Here is a 20092-nt window from a genome sequence, read left to right as displayed (position 1 = left end):
ACTGCCTCTGTTTAATGCTGCAGCATTGACAAGTGGACTTTCTCTCCCAAATTGCAGTAACAGATTATTCTTTGGAATGACGAGCTATGGTGGACATTGTTAGCAGTGGCCTTGCAGGGTGCCTGGTGATGCAGGATACTGTAGAAGTATTCTCCACCGAACATGATTTTTCAGTGTTCGCAGGTGGGAAGCCAGTGAGGGATTATGTCCCTGTTGTTACACTAGTGCGTCCTCCAGGACTGAAGAAAGCTGCTGTTGTAATAAGCTGCTGTGTAGGGGGCTCTCTTACGCCCTCCCCAGGCAGAGATTAGGAGTTCGCAACGACAGGGGCAGCGTCGTGCGGAGATCACTAATCGTGGGAAAGAACGTAGGCCATTTGCAGAGAGACTCTACTGCAAGTCAGTCATTTGTGTTTTTCCTCTCTAGACTGAAGATGACTAACAGTCTCAACTGAGCCTTTTTTAAAACTACTCTACCTTTGAGAGGAGATTCTCCTGATGCTACAACTCCAACTACAGTGCAGACTGTGGAAGAAAGTGCGTTTTCAAATCACATATTCACTTATTCGTGCTCCAAGTCTAGAAAGGCAAGTGACTCATTAAATGTACCAGTAAAGCTGCCAGCCTTGGTATGAATGTAAACGGTTCTGACGTCTCTCCAAAACAGTCTGAGAGTAACCAAACTAAAGCAAGTACAATGGCATAAAATATGTTTGGTTTTAAATTTTCCTTTTTATAAATACTAATAATGAAACTTTAATTGAATAATATTAAAACACTGCAAATAGGGAGTCCTTGTATTTAGGTCAGAAACACTTTCAACTACTGAAACTAATTAAATAAGTGATGATGGTCATTTTGAGAAACTTTTCAGTTACATAACTGTGCAGGCACACTTAAAGCTCCACACACACACACACACACACACACGCAGCTATACGTTCCGCTCAATACACACATAAAAAAAACAACTCCCTCAACACACACACTGTAATTCCCTTATGCCTCAGCCAACTGGCTGATAACAAGCAGTTCATTTTCCTGATTCGAAATAAGCCGTAATATTCTGCTCCAATTAGAAGCTTAGGAAGATTTCCATTAGCATGTGCTGCACCCCCATCTTCTGCCTCCAAAACGCACCCAGTTCAGGCATGGGTGGAGGGCGAACGCTTGCGGGTGCTGATGTGACTAACAGTTTTAAAAAAAATGTATCCGTGCACGGTGTCAGCAAATTAGAACCTTAATGCAAATTGAATTTACAATAAATCCACCTGGAGCCGCCACAGGAGAAGGGAAAAAAGGAAAGACGAGCCAGAGAGGAGGAAAAAAAGCCAAGAAAATGAAAATGGAGATCCTGGCACTATGAGCATACATTTGCATATACATAATTAATTAAACCGGGGTTCACTGCTTTAGATGGATGACCGTCTGAGGGGAAACCAGGGAGCCACTGAAAGTGGAACAGTAATAAAAAGGTTAAAGAAAAGGTGATTCTCATTTCAGGGAAGGGAGTAATCACCAGGATTCCAACTCACTGACTCATCATGTTGGTGTTTATGCTATGCAATATGTGATGTGGGCTTGTATGAGCACTCAAAAAAAACAGACTGATGTAATCAACACCTCTCACTCGGTCAGCTTGACGACAACAAAAAACAAAACTCAAAAAGGACTCGGTGGGCTTGAGAATCGTGGGTTTGGGCGAGGTAACAATGGGGTAATCCAATCTAAACAAACTATCCGCAGAGGTGGTCGAGTGCACTAAATGAATGCGATTGTTCCTCGGCTGTTCAGACCAGCTCTCATTTGGTAAGTGCTCCCACTGCAGCTGCTGAATGTGGACATGCAGAGAAGTGAGGCCTTTGAAGGTGTCACCAGCTACCAAAGATTTTTTGTTGTTGTGGTGTTTGGTGACTATGATTCTCCTCCCAACAAGATACATTCACTGATGCAGTTTGCTTTCGTAGTAAACGTCAAAACATGAGATACAGCAGCTAATATCGATGTGGTGAGTTATTCCGGGGGAGCGATTTTTACATCTGGGGAACTCTGAAGCACATCCAGGGTAACAATCTAACAAAAAGTCTAGACTTTTAATGTGGAAGCAAACCAACCGTGAGAATGTTTACGTCAGCAAACATCACTCTTATCACAAACTGGGAAAATATACTGAAATATGCCAGCTCTGCAGAAACTGTAAGAAAGGGCTCTCCTTCAGTGCAAAGGGATTTAAATAACAGCAGATAATACATTATGAAATAAATAATAAGATGAATAAATAGACAAAATGTAACCGTGAAATTGTGAAATAATTCAATTCTAAAACTCATTATTATGAAATGTCATTTCATCTTTCTTCTTTTCATACTGCAGGTCATTTTTATTTCATTTTGCAGTTTGTTTTATTTTTTAATTTCAAAATGTCTTTTTACCGCAGTCTGTTTTAACTTCACAAGGCCAGTGTGCTCTTCATTTCATAGTCAGTCCTTTATCACAAAGATTTCATATAGGTCATTCAAGGCCCAAACAGGGCACGGTGCATGTAATTAGCTGTGAGAGTATAGGCTGTCCAGTACAGGCTGATGTGTTCACATGATTTGATAGAAGCTTTTGTTGTGCCATGGCCGTTTCTTATTTCAGGTGTTCAGTTTTCAAAGGAGACTTTTTTTTTCTTCTTTTTTAAGAAAAGCTACCTTCCCAGTCATTCCAATTTTCTACAAGACTATAAGCCTTGAAACAGAATAGCTGAGCAACAATGACAAGGCTGTTTTAGTATAGAAAAAACTGGATACCAGATGGTTGCATCAACATCCTCTGACCTGGCTCTGGAATAAAGCTGCGTACATCTACAAAACAAAACGTGGGAGGGAAGAGTGTACTCTCCTTCTGTGACTAATAAAGTAAAAAGACGGAACATTCCAGGTTCAGCTACTTGGACCTGCACAACTTCCTCTTACCCACCGAGGTTACTTGGACAGATGAAAAGGCTGGGAGGTCAGAGTAAAACAACTCCAGCTACAGTGTATCTGTGCAGCAGCTGCACTGGATAGAAAGCAGTGGCTCTGATATTGATCAAATGCTCAGACCGGTGCTCGTGTATATCAATCCAACCCGACCAGCTCTGCTGTTAAGCCATCAGTAGTAAAGTATGCCTACCTGGAGTGCAACTCCAACACATTATAGTCCTTTTTGATACCACTGGAAATATAAAGAGTCTTTTTTTAACTTTTTTTAATCTGCTTCGTTCTCATTTATCCTCCCTTGGCTGTCCCTCCGCTAGTAATCAAGCAAAATCAAGGAGGCAGTGCCCTTGGTTGGACTTGGTTGGGGGAAAAAAAAAAAAAAAAAACATGATAAAGGCTTTAGGCTGTAAGAGTGATGGAAAAAATCTCTAATTCCCCGACTGAGATGAAGAGGATGTCATAAAGAAATTGAATTAGATTTTTCTTGCTGTTAAAAAGGCTAAAGAGGTCTGATGTGATGAAAAAAAAAAAAAAGATAGTCATTGTTCGACTTTGACAAAGCGTCAGGCTGGTACTCGCTCAAAGGTTTGACAGAAAAAAAAAAGTCATTAATTCATAAATTGCAGTAATGTTGAGTGTTGTCTTTAGTTAAGATTGATCTGTGCTGCGTCTGGAGACACTTTCACAAATAGCAAAATTTTAATTCATGCGAGAGATTTTTGAACTTTTAAAGGATCAAAACCTAATCAGGTTTCAAACAAAAGCCCTCGCTGTAAGATTACTTCACATGTCAGTCACACCTTCGTCATTCCTTTCTTCTGTCAATCTGTCTGAGTAGAAAAGGCGGTGCAAATGAAATGTGGTAGCCAAGCTGTCATCTCGCTTTTCCCTCTGCAGGGGAAATTATAATATGAAATGCAGCGTCAGTATTTTAAGAAGGGACACAGTCTTCTTGCTTTTTTCCCCCCTTACATTGCCAGAAAGTTGCAGTTTGCAAACCCCTGTCACAATCGGCGTATGTGGAGCAGTATTGTGAGGTGGTGAGTAAAAGGACCAAATGATTCTTAGTTCCAGTCTCAGTATCCTTGAGCGAGAAACAGCCTGATGCTCAGAAGCTGACCTTTGACCTCTCCTTTAAGGGAATCACGGCATAAGGAATACAGGAAGAAAGACAATAAATAGCAAAGTTAGTTACTTGACAAAAGACCTCTGTCGTTTGTCATCCCTCCTCTCCTTCTATCGCTCCGTCTCTGCAATCTTGCTCGGCTGCACGTTATCTAATAAAGCGGAAATGCCATAAAAATAACCTTAAAAACCCTTCAGCCTGCCAAATTCTGACACTGGCGCGATTGAGATGCCATCGTAAATTCTGAAGTCTGTGATTCTTTTATAGACAGTATGGGAAGAGGTGAGCTAAATGGATGAGGGAGATGGTTGCCAGTAATGTATGAAAGGAGGGAGGGGGCAGGCGAGAGAGAGACGGGGAGAAGGAGACGGTGTGTATGTGTGTGTCAAGGGGGGGCAGATGAAAACAGACTCAGAAGACGGGCTGAGAGCCCATCTCCGAACCGCGTGCATATTAATGCGGCACTGCGGAAATCCAGCCAGGCAGGCAGCAGCCAAGGTCACCAAGAGATTACCAGGACCATGACTAAACAGGCCGGCCAGCGATTACCATCCAGCCCTTCATCCCCGACACCTCTCTCACCCCGCGTTCCTTTTTCCCCCAGTCTCCCTGGCTCAATCCGATGGGTGATCGCTAATAAACCAACAAGTCGTGTCTTTCTCGGTGATCCGCGAGGAGTGGGAGGCGGGCTGAATACATGAATTCTGATCAGGGAGCACATAATACCAGGGGTTGTGATGATGTAACAAGACAGAGTTTCTTGCCTCTTCTACACAGTCTTTCCTCACCCTCCCCTCCTGGGTTCCTCTTCCCAGCAGCGTGGGTGGGGATGACAGAGGAGGAAGGAGGGACGAAAGAAGTGGTGGTGATGAGGGTGGGGGTCGGTGTTCAATTGATTAATTTAGCCACCAATCGCAGATGAGCCTCCGTCCACTCCCGCCCCCATCACCTCCATTAAACAAGCTGTGTCATTAATGAGCTATTTTAGGCCAACGCGTTCCATTAGAGCTCGCCGTGACCGCTCAGCTGAGGAAGCAGGTTAGGATAATATACACATACATGTCATAAAGCATTGTGGGGAAGAAGTGCTGCTAACAGATGGTGGTCACACACCATATGTGAGCTTCCAGAGAGGCAATGGGATCGAACACACACACACACAGAGTTGCAGATGTACTTGGAAGCACCTTGGTTTCTTCTTCTTCTTCTTCTGGCTCGCATGCAGACGCTAAGATTGAAGTGGTGCTATAAAACAAACTAAACGTCCACTGACACGCATACACAGTGACTTCTGCACTCACACATCTCCGCTGTCTTAAGACGCGCTCGGTGCACGACTCCCTTTTCGATTAACAACCAAAGTTTCCCGCAGAGGCTGAATATATGGCTCTTCGCTGAGCGACTACTACACAATCGATTCCACACTTTGATGATCTTCTAATGAAAGCAGTAAACATGCAGATTAGAGACTTGTCGGTGGCCTTTCTAAATGTCTTTCCTCCTCCCACTTTATCTACTATCCACTATTTAGGAAGCCATCAAGAATAATAGATCCCTAGGTAAACAGTATTTATCATTTGTCAAAGAAGCAGAAAACTAATTTCGGGCGTATTTATCTTGTTAATATTATGCTGAAAACTCGAAAATAATGTCAAACTAGTTACTGTTGATATAGGTATGGCCATTAACCAGTGCTGTCTGCTGTATCACGGCCTTCTGCCTTCTCTTCAACATGTCATATCTATATGAGAGATAACAAGAGATGGATTTAATCATAGTTTGTCAAACTGTACGTGTGGGTGTCTCTGCAGGGTTTGTTTATTTAGATCCCCATTAACTACTGTAGTAACAGTAGCTACTCTTCTTATGACAGAAAAACATTCATATAATATGACTCAATACATAACACGACCAGCGCCGGCTCTATATAATTCAGTTTTGTAGATAGTGGAGAAAACATATCATTTTGCCAATCATCCACTGCATCACAAATAAAAGTAGGATGGATAGCTCTCTACATCCATATCACATCTCCAAGAACAGCAACAAATCAATGAATAAATAAAACAAGGAGCCGTGTCGGGTTTATACGAGTCCTTGTGTAAATAAACACAATCTTATCTTTCCGTTAAAACATGCTGCACTGCTTTCTGCAATCTGCCTGCCAATAGACTCCGTCGATGCCATCAATGCTTGTTGACCTTTGTGCTACTTTCAACCCGCGGCGATTCATTTGTCACTTCAGTGCGACTCCACTGAAACTTTGGGTGCACTGGCACAGTTATGATGTGCTGTGGAAATGACATTTTCAGATCAGAACGCCAGTTTCTGTTGGACTTTCTTTTTTTTTTCCCCCTCTTCTTCTCAAACAAGTTTCCCCACTCGGGTATGATAACCGTAATGAGGTCCTGCAGTACATTCCATTTCTTATCCTATGAACCTTGTAAACAGCTTCTCAGATCAACACATTGACAAGTGGAGCCGGCGGTAATGACTTCTCTTTTTTTTTTTTTATTGGAATTAATCTGTCTTGCAGAATGTTGGAGGAGATAATTAACTGGTGCTTTCATCTTCATTTTAACTGGCATGTTCATTAACGTATTTTGCTGTATCCGGTAAGAAAAGAGACCTAATGTTTCTGTTAATGAAAATAAACAAATAAATGACTTGGACCAGAGGCAATCAAGTTGAGGTTTTGGCAGGGTGACAGGTATCAAGGCACCCAGAGCCAGCTTCATTAGCTGGAATAGGGCAATCATGTAAGGATCATGCGGGCGTCACAGACGTAATGATCATGATAATGTCAGCTCACGAATAATAAAATAAACAGGTCCCTCTGGCTAGGATCTTTTTAGGATGTAATCCTGTCTACATCACTTCCCGCATGTTTTGACATGGAACGATAATCTAAAATTATTGCTCTTTACAGCATTATTCCCACTGGCTACTGTGCTGACACTGTGCACTTCACCGTGCCTTAGAAAGCAAAAATACCTCAACATTTCAGGAAAACAGGAACTGCTGTTCATATTAAATATTCCTGAGAGAAGATTTACAGCTCATGAGGAAAAGACAGGACTCTTGGGCACTGAAATACACCTGAAAAAAAGCCAAAAAATGCCAAACAGACTCTGTGTCATACCTCGTCAGATGACTTATCTACCCTCGGTGCATGCCCAAAACCCAATATTGGGTAATGGAGCCCAGCTGTCAAAGATGCTTAATCTTTCTGTCAAGAAGGCGGATATATTCTAAGAAGGGAGAACATATTTTCCCCATCCATCTCCAGAGTAGCTTCTATATCTTCGCTCAGGCAGTCAGGACACTATCTAAAATATCGTATTAAAATAATAAGGATGATAGTTAGATGGATAGCAGAGGAGAATTGTGAAAAACAGCAGAAACAGAATACAGGATGGATGAGACTCATTGATTCTGTTTCTTTAACGATTTAAACTGAATGTTTTAAACACAACAGTTCATCTACAGTTTTGTTTTGGAGTGTATGTTCCCTCACATTTGTTCTCTTCCTCTCTACAGTTTACAGTAAACACGGTCCTAGTTTCAGTGTATGCTTCGGATAGAAATGCAAAGAAAGATGGTGATTATGCAGCCCGAGTCCAAGATATCAAAAGAAAAAAATACGGAAACTGCAGCTTTGTTTATGCACTGCAAATAATGTTCTCACCCAGAGAAAACATTATTCAGTCAGATTATTTTGAAAGTGTGAGTGTGTCTCTGCGGGAGGAGGGCCCATTGAAAGTCTCAAGAACACAACTAAAATGTAAATGTGCAAAATGATCAATAACTGCTTTTCATTTCAGTGTTTACCTTAATCATGAGGCGGGTGTTATTTTACTTTTTTTCCCCCGTTAAAAAAATAACATAAAAAAGACCAACCAACAATGTGTCTCTTAAGTCCTACTGAGGACATACATCTTTAAAAATGTCTCACAAATACAAGACAGAAAAGGCTCATTAAGTTCCTGAAGTAACTGGATAAGTGTAAATTGTACATCTGTTGATATTTATAGCTGCTGATGAACAGACATGTGGAGCTCTGTCACGTGCTGTATGTGGGATTGACTGAAAATACTACTAGCCATGCTTTTGGTAATGAAGGAACATGACACCCAGTGGAACACAGTGTGGCTCACTGATGTGTTTTTAATAGTTTCTGGTTAACAGTGGAGCTCCATGTCACGGAGGAATAAGCTACATCAGGCAACGGCAACTCAACCACGAACACTCATTTCTGAAAAGGGATTTGGACACGAGAAAATCCCCCCCGTACTGGAACTTCATCCTCCTCTGTTTGCAAATTCTCAAACTTACATGTCCTGAATTTATTCCGTCTTACTTACACACACATGCAGCAGCTACACTCAGCCAGTACATAATATATCACAGGCTGTTTTTGATGTGTGTACAATCAGTGTTACGGCATTTGCATATCACCTTGCAAACTGAAAAGTTTGCGTACCTCTTGGTGGGTTTCCCTGTCGCACTTTTGAGCTTTTCATACAATAATAGTATCGCCTCCTGTTTCACCCCCCCCCTTCAATCATTCCCCTCTTCTGACTCGCCCCGTGTCACTCCCTCCTCTCCTCTCTGTGGCTGTACTATCTGGTATTTGTATATCGGTCGCAGAGGAGCCTTTTCCTCTGGTGGCAGCGGTTGTCGCCCTAGAGTATTCTTGTCTGGCATCACAACACAACTCGGAGATCAGAGAGCCGAGCACTGTGCCTCTTAATGGGAAGATCTCCCCCCACAGGCTCCTCTACCGCATGCATCCTCTCCTGCTTTCATTTAATCCTCTCTTCCTCGCCTGCTCCTCTTATTTTTCCTCTTCCTTCCGCTCTCCCCCTCTGCAATCCTCCCTCTCTCTCCTCCTGCTCTCCATCTCTCTGAAACCTCTCTTAACTTTTATCCTCCCCTGCCCCTCCCCCTCTTTCTATCTCTTTTTTTTTTCTTGCTCTCTTCCTCTCGTGTGCTTGTTTTGAACACACCAGAACCAGGACATGGGTCTCTGGGGGTGCCGGAGCTCCTTATATAACATTATAAAAAATTCACACATTGCATGTACTTATTACGGTGAGAAGATGAAGAAAAAAGAAAAGCAAAAAAAAAAAGGAGGGAGGAGAATTGTGGTTGTTGTTGTTGGTGGTGGTGGTTGGGCTTGAAACCTCAAATTAAAAATAACTTTTGTGCAGGAGGGGGGGGGTTCAAGTACAAAACAGCCTTCAGTGCCATTTTGGCAGCCGAGATTTTGAGTCCTGCCACCATGCATGATCAAAAACAAGCAAGCCGGCTTATAAACCGCCTCTGACATACAGTACAGGAAACGCTGCACAATTCCTTTTCATATCCACCGCTGCATCTACATAATGTGCACTGTGTTGCACGGCGTAAACTCATTTCTTCCCTATATTACTTCTCCGACGGAGGTTTCCTCATGAAAAAACAATACAATTACCAATAAATTGATGCCTGTCACACCGGGGCCTTATTTCTACATGATCAATCATCAAACGGGAGTTATTGCCGGAGCTGCAAAGGATTCTGGTGCCTAATGGTGCACCACTTACAATATTCCCCTCGTCGACAGAAAGAAAAAGGCGCTCCAAAACAAATATCATAACAGAGTCAAGTTCTCATTCATGAGGCGACTCATTTTTTTCTGCTAGCCACAACAAGTTGAATCCAAATTGCGCCAACAGCAGAGTCATTGGTCATTTTCTTTTTTGTGCAGGCATGTAATATAGCTGATTTAAAAGCCATAAAAGCCTGTTTACCACTGCGTTTCACAGATCTGCAGAGCATGAATTATTAATCGACCAGGGGTGTCTCTTTCTCCCTTCTCCCTCTTCCTTTCTCGCTGTTTAAAAACGCCATTCCATAATGTCACGCAGAGGCATTAGTCATTACTCAACTACCTGCTAGGGAGTGGAGGACTCCGGGTGGGAACGTGCAGCGCGGAGCAGCGTTGCCAAATCATGACTTAAATGAATATCTGCAAGGTCATGTCAAACAAGATGGAGAGGGAAGAGAAAGGCATCGATGATGCCGAATTGTCTTCATCGTTTCCTCTTCTGTCCCCATCACTTCCACATCTTTCATTGGCTCAGCACGCACACACATGAAAAACACACATCTCCTTTACTTTCTCATAGTTTTCGTCAATCCCCGTTTTCTTTTGTCTCTTGGGTCGAGTTAAAGCTCAGCGTTGCTCTAAATGTGGCCGAGCATGATTGTTTCTTAGCAATGGAGCCCTTATGTCTGCAATGTTAATAAGGAATTATCAGAAATTAATTAAGATTAAAAAAGGTCCCAAGGTGAAGGACTTGCTTATTACAGCGCCGTGTAAATCTTTTATAATCCGCCGGTGCGAGAGCGAGCCAAACACTGCAAAAACTGTGAAAATGCGCTGCAATGTTCCCTCCCATGCACACTCACATGTAGTGTACGTGTAAGCCTATTCAAACCACATATCCAGTCCGTTTCCCACAATAGCATCAATACACACACTGTGAAAATAAACCCAGCTGCCTCCTACACTCAATGTGTAGCCTATGCTAAGAAAAAGGAGAGGCAGCCATGGGACGGCGGGACGAGCCTCCGTCTTCTGCTAATGAACAGGTGAGGAAAACAGCGCCGGCGCTGGATTACACGGTGTCACGCAGGGCCACAAATCCCGCATTAGTGATCCATCCTGTGCCCGTGAGCTGATTTGTTGACTAATGGACGAATGCCAAATGACACATTTTCTAGTTGCCTTCCCGCTTGTACGGTCTGCTGCCGCGGGCGTCATTGGTCTCACCAAACCGGGGAAAAAAAAGGTCACAGCATCACAGCGTTACAGTTAGACTGACGACCTGTTTGCGGAGTGCTTTTTAACTACACAGATGCATGCTGGGCTTCATGTCAGGGGCTTTCCTACCAAAGTGTGTTTGTCATTATTCAAAGGTGGAGAAACCTGCTGTGTTGCCACAATGGACGGCAGCTCAAGGTTAATCAGCGCATGAGGAAAAAGCGCCTCTCCCATGTAATAAGGGCCACGCTTGTTTCCTCCCAACTGGTGGCGCATTATGTGGTAGATGCCAGTGGAGTGATGTGACAGTTTACATCAAACATCTCTGTCTCACCCATCATGCATCTCTGGGGTACGAGCCAAGTCCTTGTTGAGATCTGGATGCCCGACATGGAGTCGACAGCAGCTCGGGCTCCAATTGCACAACAGAGTCATCTCTCACAGACAACATGCACACACTGACGCAGCAGTATTCTGCGTAATAAATAAGAAATGAAAGCGTGAACTGCTGGCTGGCCGGCCTCTAAAAAGTTCAGTATCAAAGTCATCTGGCTTCTGTTGCTCGCATGCTTGTCTTGTTTTTGGTTTTGTTTCTTGGGAGGAAGACAGTTTATTGACTGTGTCGACGTGCCGCAGTGTCGGAGGAGTGTCCCAGCAGGTGGATGGATGAAGTTTAATATACACAATCTGTCCAGTGGTTTGCACCTATGCAGGGCTCAATGTGAAGGATATGAAATCAAGCGGCAAAGTCAGTTTATAAGTGACTGTCACCCAGTTCGCCAAGAAGAAGGGACCCCGTCTTACGTTGAATTTAGTTCTGAGCATGACACAAATGTCGAAACAGCCTTCATTCCATGGGCTTACTGTTTTTGTCTACAGCTATTTGACCTTCTTGATGCTTTTTTTTTTCCTTTAATGAGACCGCATGCCCCACATAACAAACCAATGATATCAAAGTGCAACAAACAGGAAGCTGCTTAACTTCATCGCAATGCAATGCAAACGAATGCCAAATTGTGCGGATTTTCCACATACTTGCCCGACACCCCATAGCCAATAAGTGTTTCATTATGAAGGGGAAGCATTCTGTGGAACTGGGTAATACCAGGGCAAGACATGTTAAAGCCTGTTCCTAAAATGGCTGAAAGAAATGTTCTTTTTTTTTTTCTCTCCTCTCAGTCCTGTTTTAGGAAGCAGTCTAGCGTTTGGAGATTTGCATTTCGTTGCAGGAGAGACTCATTAATTTGGAATGATTGCGGAAACTGTGCCATTTGTTCCACTCTTGTGACTTTTAATGCACCAGAGAAACAGGGTTGTTGCACAGGGGAATGATAATCTGAAGCTGCACACTGGCACATGTACAGTATGCATTCATAACTGATCATTAATACATTAACAATACCAAACGGCCTTTTATTAATTCATTCACGGGGTTCACAGCTTCATACACATTTACACAAATAATTTATGTTTACTTTGTGTTCACCGTTTCAAGGAATTGATCTTATAATGAGCAGAAAAATGATCAAACCAAACCTAATCAAGCAATCCTAATGATGACTAACGTGATTTTTGAGTTTTAATGACACTAACTGTGCACCGATTTGCAGAACAGGCTGTTGGCAGAAAGGAAATCAATACAAGAGACCCGGCGCTGGGAATGCATTGAGCTGTATTTAACTAGACTGGTCAAATGTATATGTTTTGTTCATATCCTGAAATAGAAATTCATAGTTCATAATAATAGTACAGGAACCTCTTCTTTTTTTGGGAAAGCACCTGTGCAAAGTGGACCAGCATACTTCTTCTGTACAACCGACTCATTATTCCAATTATATACAGCGCAGTCGTGAAGCAGTAGGCCACTGACACATTTTTCAGTGTACTGGCTCAGTACTCTGACTCCTAGCTTTAATATGAGAGTGTTTACATCCATATGAGACGAACGGTATAGGAATTTCAGAACTTTTTATATATAGTTGGCCAATTTTAGGGGAGAAAAAGTAATTGGACAAGTTAACCTAAACTTAAAGTTCTCATGTTTAATATTTGAGACACCTGCAGACACCCTGCTCTGTCAGCCAGCTTCTTTTAATACTTGTTTCTGCCTTTTTTCAGCAGTGGGACACATTATGATGGACTGAGGTCAGTACGGGTGTGGACGCAGACGTGGGTGTTTGTTCATCATCTGTGATATGAAATCATCAGATTTTAGGACAGTAAACGTGTGTGTCCTGCTCATAGTTCACTCAGAAAATCCCAGAGCACCACGGAGCATCAGCTCCTGCCGGGCTGCTGACAGCGCTGTCAGCCCAAGAGTCAATCACAGTGGATGGCAGCACGGAGCAGGTTATACCACTGCCTGAAAGTGGTTGAAGCTGATTTCACCGACAGTCATTGTCACTGTCCGGCGTCATGCTGCCCTCTGTTAACTATCACTCTTCCCTGCTTCCTTCACAGTTAGTTTTGTGACTGGTGGTTATTTTGAGATTTGATTTGTAAAGTTTACAGCCCACCGTGCCGTGTCACTGCTGCATTGCTCTGTGCGCGGTGATGCAACTGAAAACGATTCGGATCATTGAGCTTACGGGGGCAGCCCTGCTAGACCGGTCACCAAATATGGATGTGAATATATATCCCCAAATGAAAACTGAATGTCACCACTTTCACCGCAGCTACAACAATGATATATCACTGTCTTAATACTTCCTGCTTGGAGTGTACAATATGTGCGTCTTAAAGCAAATCACAGAAACATAAATAGAAGGACTTTGCAGCAGTGTCTCCTATACAGCAGGTATGCACACTGCATAGTCCCCAAACTGCAGAGCTTTGAATTTCAGCCAACAGTAACCATTTAATCTTCGGTGTCATCAAAGCAAAGCGAGGGACCGGAGAGGCCACACAGCGTCTGTATCCAACCAATTTACCCACAATGCTACCTGAGCTGAAAATAGCCTGGTGAAGCATATTTTGCTGCTTAACTACACAAAATAGAATATTCAACGTTATCAGTTTTTGATATAGGTGGCAAGTTATCAAATTATCCTGCCAGCCTCACTGTATTTTAAATCCCTAAATATTATACAGCAAAGCAAATTGAATAATGTGTCCGTTTATATTCCAGTCAAGGAGAGCAAAAGCAATTTATTCACGCTGCATAAAAGCAGCCCATTCTATCTTTGAATACAGGTGATGTTTTTATGTGTTTTCCACTTTTTTTTGTAAAAAATATTCTCCAACACAATAGCTGTATACTTGAGAAGTCTATGAAAATGTTGAAAAACAGGCACTCGGGTCACTCAGGCCTTGAAACCACAGCAACACGGAGCCATTCTCCCTTTAAATATAAGAAGCGAAACATTACGGAATTCCATTCATCTACATACAGAAAGCTCTGCTGAACCCTCCATGATTGGTAAAGACCAAAATAAAAGAGAGAAAGAGAGAGAGAAGAAGCCTCTCAGAGTTGCACACTCAAATAAAGCTTAGAAATAAATATAAAAACAGCATCGGAGTCAAGCTTGTACAGTCAGCCATCTTCTGTTCGTAAATCTTTTCAGCCTGGTATTCTAACCAGATACAGTTTGAATACACAGTAGGATTTCAGCACTCTGTCTTGGCCCTGATCCATAATTTAACTAAGAGCTGATTCAGAGCACATCTTAAGAACTCTGTATAAATTTTTATTATTGGAACACAGAATAAGAGGATGTTTTTCGGCCTTATTTAAAAAAAAATGCTGAATAAAGTTTTGCTTGGTCGTTAAAAATTCTGGTTTTGTGGAGTCGACAAAACGGCTTGGCTCTCGAAACAGTTCTTATTTACGTGCCAGCTGATGTTGCCTGCCATGTTGTCGGTGGGAAAGGAGTCCGTGTGTGACAGTGAGGGATATAGCACTGAATATAATCACCATCGGCAAAAATCAACCAGAAACCACACCTGAGCCATAACGCGACACATTAAAAAACAGTAAACAAACGTTTGCACCATCTTGAGATAAAAATGCTGATTCAATACAACCTGAATTGTTTTCCGCCAACTCTGCAGGTGTGTGAAAGATTCTCATTTTTTTTCCCCGGGCCATTTAAATGAATCAGTGTCATGCATGGCTGCCGCCATCAAGGCTCGATGAATACTTTTGCACATGAAAAGTGAAGGTGGGGAAGAGGCGGCGGTGAATCCATTAGCCTTGCTATGTCTCACTGACTCCATTGTTTTATTCGGTTTCCTGGCAGCAGAGGATTCACCTCTGCGATCCTGCCGCACAGAGAAGAGTGGAGGCGATGAAAAAGCATGAGCCCGGGCCACACACACAGATCCAAACTGGAGAGCAGGCAACATGGCGAGGAAACGAGGGCTGGTTGTGTGGGTGGGTGTGCATGAGTGATGAGAGGGTTTGTGATGGTCTGTATTGTAAACTGTAATTCACCAGTAGGGATTTAGCTTACTGAGACCTCAGACCAAGCAGAAGAACCTAAAGAAATCCAGCGGTATTTGTGAAGCTGGGCTTTTCCATCCTTTTTAACCTTTCACTTTATCCATTATACCTGATACCGATAACATTTTACTCATCTCTCTTGTAAAATGGGGATAAAAGAATGAATAAAAAAGTACAAGCCTTCTATAGCTTTCCAAAAAAAGTTCACTCTAACACAAATCATCTCAAACACTTGTCTGTGCAGCCCAGGTCACTAAGACTTACATTCATCCTGGATGATTCTGCAGTGCATAATTTAAGTCCAGCACTAATGCTGAAAGCCCTTTATGTAGTGAAGCGGAAAGTGAGGGCATGGAGGTCGAGGTGGTGGGAGGGTACCGAACCCATCCAACTTTCCTGCAGGAGACCAGAGTTTGTGTCCCTTCATAATCTCAGAGTTAATCTATTTTGTTTTTTTAACTCTAACCACAACCTGTGCCGTAACCTTAACCATCTGTTGTTGCTGAACTTTAACCATAGTTTATTGGCCGTGACCACAGTTTTCTCCAGCCTGCCCGAGATAATCTACCCAATTTTGAAGTCATTGGCATTCGACATAGTAAGACATACTGTCATTGGTTGTAATATGGGGATTTTACAGATCATAGCAAGATATCAACATTCTTTTTTTTAGATGATATGCTTGGTGTAAAAATTCTCATTGTTTCTGTAGCGAACAGATCCACACGTCTTTTGGAAACTGGATTTGGAAGGTAGGAAGCTCGTACTTGATTGCATGTGCCACAATATCGTTTTTGCCAGAGCTACATTTCACAAATCTTTTCAAAAAGGGGCCAGTGAGTAAAATATTATCATGGACAAAATATGAGAAAAGCATCCAGGTTTATTCCTGGCACTGGAATATTCCTTTAGTACAAACTGATCATAGGATTTACAAAATTTACAAAAACAGCACCATAATTTATTTATTCTTTGTAGTATTTCCTTTTGAATATAATTTAAATAATTTACTTGATTTAAAAAGAAAACAAAACTAACTGACTAAATTACAGTACCTTCTCTCCTAACACTACCTACAACTGGACATGAGAAAGCTACCCCTTAAAGAATTGTCATAGCACTTATTGTTGCACTAAGGCTTTCTTATCGCACTGTACCTTGATTGTTCCCTTCTCTGTAAGTCGCTTTGGATAAAATGTAAATGTATTGCTGTATATAATCAGGTCTCAGATCAAGATACAAATGAAGTGATCCGGACATTCCTGATTGCCACTTGACAGTTGTCAACCTCTACTGAAGCATCTCTGAACAGGAACATTTTTCTTTATGTAAAATTAAACCCCCCACTTGCAGGTATCAACAAGCCTCTAATCTGCAGCAGTCGAATACCTCTGAGCGAATCTGTACTTTGACACCAACCACACATTTACGTACTGCCCTCCGACTGTGATGGTGGTCATTAACAGGGAAATTGCTAAGAAAACTCTGGATCGGTACAGCAGGGCCGCTTTGTTCTAGCACCCACTGTGCGGGGCTTTAAACAGCGCTCTTGACATTTCTATCCAACTGAAACGCTGATTGCAAATAATAGCATTAAAGCCACATGCAGATGCACTATGGACAAAGTTAATGATAGCAATGTGGGGTAGTCAGTGGAATGATGAGGACTTCAAAATGTCAAGGTTATCAGAGAAGAAGCAGACTGGTTGATAAATATCAGTTAAAAAAAAAAAATCAAAGAGATAATGAGAAATATTCAAATCCACAAAAATGACATTTGTAATGATTAATTTGATTAGAAAGTCTGTAACGAGACATGGCAATCAAAGCCATTTGTCATTAAAGACATTTGATTAAATACATTTTTCTGTCACAAGCTGTACGAGCGGCGATGGGGTTTTCATTTGAGCGCTGTGCTCACTAATGTATTCAGCCACTCGCTGTGGACAGATATAACAAAATGAAGACCTGATGAGAATGAACAGACGAGGAGAGTGACTTGTCGTGCGAGGGAAAGGTCAGCCAGAGTGATGAACTCTTTGGGTCAGGTAGCATCAAACTGAGCATTGATCACTCTGCCGTATGGATCCGTGTAATCAAGCTGGTGTCTTTGCTTAATACACCTATTTGTCCACACAACATTGCTGATGTCTATAAAAAGGCAGGAAGTAATAAGCAACTCTGCAATGCTGTATGCACACACACACACACACACACTCTCAGACCAGCCATTGTCCAACCTTAAATGAGGCCTGCAATCTGACACACTGGGCTTTACTGCTGAAGACTGCAGCTCCAGGATGGGTGTCGCAGTCCTAAATGAGTCCAAGTGCCCAAATGGGAAAACTGTGGATCCTAAATGAGGCATTACTAAAAGAATTTGGATTCCTCCCACTGCACACACAGAGGCTGGAAAATAATATTTTATTTAGAGTTTAATTGCAGCTTGTGGCCCTGAGTGCCCCATCAGACAAACTATAATGGAATCTAATATGATCGTAATGGTTACTGTTTTCACTCTGCTTCTCTGCGTGATCCTGGAGCATATGGCACCGCGAGCATTTGTCCTTTTCTCTTGGAGAAAAATGTGACGGCTTGCACGGCAGTGAGGGGAACGCTAACAAGACAGATGCATTGTTAAGTCTCGCACCCAATGCAGCACACACCGGAAAGAGTGCAAGTGTCCTAACAACAGCAGAATGTCAGGGAAAATATTCTTATGAATGCAAATAAAAAAGAATTAGCATTAAACACTCTGAATTAACGCATAGGTCAAAGATGCTATACTCTACTGTTGTACAGTTAAAGGTCAAGCTTTCCTTGTTTAGAGAAAAATACATGCATCTGTTTGTAGCTGACAGGCTGAAAGGCCTTTCATTTTTTCAAAGTTATTGGGTGTCATGATGAGGAAATTGAATGTGATGTGAAAGATTAAGAACTTTTATCATTTTATTACATTTTCAAAATGCAATAAAGGCGTCACTTGACCATTTGTACCTGCATTTGTATCCCTTGGTTATTGCTCCTATTGTCTGCCTGTTGGAACCATGAGCCCCAGGTGAAGTCTATCCTGCAAATAAATGGCTAAGCCAATTGCCTGAACACCAGGGAGAAAAAAAAACTAAACAAAATCCACCTTCTCTGCTGTTATAGCATGTCTGACTGAGAAGCCCTCAAGTTTCACTCACAGCAGGATTTGTCACGGGGCTGGTGTCCACTAGCTCTTTGACGTCACCATTTCTTAGTGTGCAAAGAGTTCATTGGGATCTTGACAAAAAGGATCCAGAACTCATCAAAAAGGTCAACGCTACAAAAGTAACATGAAAAGAGTGTTGTTTTGACATCACCCCTTTTAAAAACCAGTCTCATCCATTTTATTCACAGAGGAGAAGATAACAATGCCGAGAGACAAGACCGCCTGAGAAGTGATTGTCAGGAGGAGGGATGCATGCAGCAAGTGACATGACACACTTCCAAAGGCATGCTGGCGGAGACAACAAATCCACCCACATCTTTATCTGTGATCAAAGGAAAGATTTATGATTCTCTGCATTTGTAGTCCACCCTCTTCCCCGCATCTCCCGGCCTCGTCGCACATTATCTCTTCAAGATAGGGCTATCAGAACGAATTTGCCCGTCGACATTTTTGACCCTCCGCCAACGCGAGGATGAAATTTCCCCAGAGTGACACTTTCATCAGGCCACTTACTGTCTTGACCTTCTGCAACTGGTGCCCTTTTCTGTGGTATAAACACAGCTAATGCACATTAGCCTCAGAGACTCGGGGCTATCTAAAGATGCATGGAAACACAGGGCATATGCTGGAGTCACAGCTCGTCACGCTCTTGTCTCTGGACTGACAGACAGCCAGCAGGCTGGATGGATGGAAGGTAGTGTAGGCTGCCACAGAGATGGGGTTCACTAGGTTGGTGATACTTAAAGGAACAGCTGTGTGGAGCATGTGGAGCTTGATTTGTTTGGATTTCCTGATCACCACGGTGGATGCTGGGTTTGCCCCAAGAGTGAGAGAAGGAGCTGGTATCAGAAATCCTCAGGCGGGATCATGGTTGCAATTTTTGGACCTAAATGACACCTAAATACATATTTGTGTCACTCAAACAATACAGCGACTTCTCTCAAACCGTGTCACAGTCTTACACATGCATCAGCCAGGGGATGACCGTTCCCAGATGGTTAATTTGGATACCAGACGCTTAAAAATATTCCGTTTTACAAGAAAACAATGAAATGCATCACAAAAAAAAAACAGACATGATAGCGAGTTTTCTGCTCCATTGATCATCTGCTGAGTCTCATGAGCCCCTTGAGAGTCTCAGCATCTAATTAGCAACATGTAGTATGCAACAAAATACCTAAATGACAGAATAGGTTGTCAGTGGCTCCCAAAATACATGCTTTGCCTATTGGGATAATTCTATTTTTACCCACTGAACTTCTTTGTCACTTGTGCTTTCCAATGCAGTCCACAGTCTCTGATGTTACAAGTAAAAAGCCATCTTTGTTGACCTCCCCTCTACTCAGACACTTTGTCTGCCAACTACTCTAGGAATGCTCCCTGCTTCTGTTTTTGCGACATCCAGAGGACAGTCACTTCAAAAATGTAAGTCATTTGCAAACATAGGACCTAAAGAAACATCTTATTCTCTTAACCCACTTCACCAGAACACCTCACTAAATACACAGTATATTATCACTGTTGTTTGAGAGCTGTCCTTTTCCCTGGTGGGCAGA

General features: G+C 42.4%; 1 protein-coding gene across 7 annotated transcripts in view; it reads right to left on the bottom strand.

Moving 5' to 3' along the window:
• The window catches only part of LOC104924097 (interleukin-1 receptor accessory protein-like 1), a 260076-nt gene that overhangs the window by 147857 nt on the left and 92127 nt on the right, over positions 1–20092 (bottom strand). The window lies entirely within an intron of this gene.

This window comes from Larimichthys crocea, chromosome XIX, assembly GCF_000972845.2.
Source record: "Larimichthys crocea isolate SSNF chromosome XIX, L_crocea_2.0, whole genome shotgun sequence".
NCBI classification, from domain to species: Eukaryota; Metazoa; Chordata; class Actinopteri; family Sciaenidae; genus Larimichthys; species Larimichthys crocea.
Note: the sequence above shows the minus strand (reverse complement) of the source record. Positions and strands in the feature narration are given on the sequence as shown.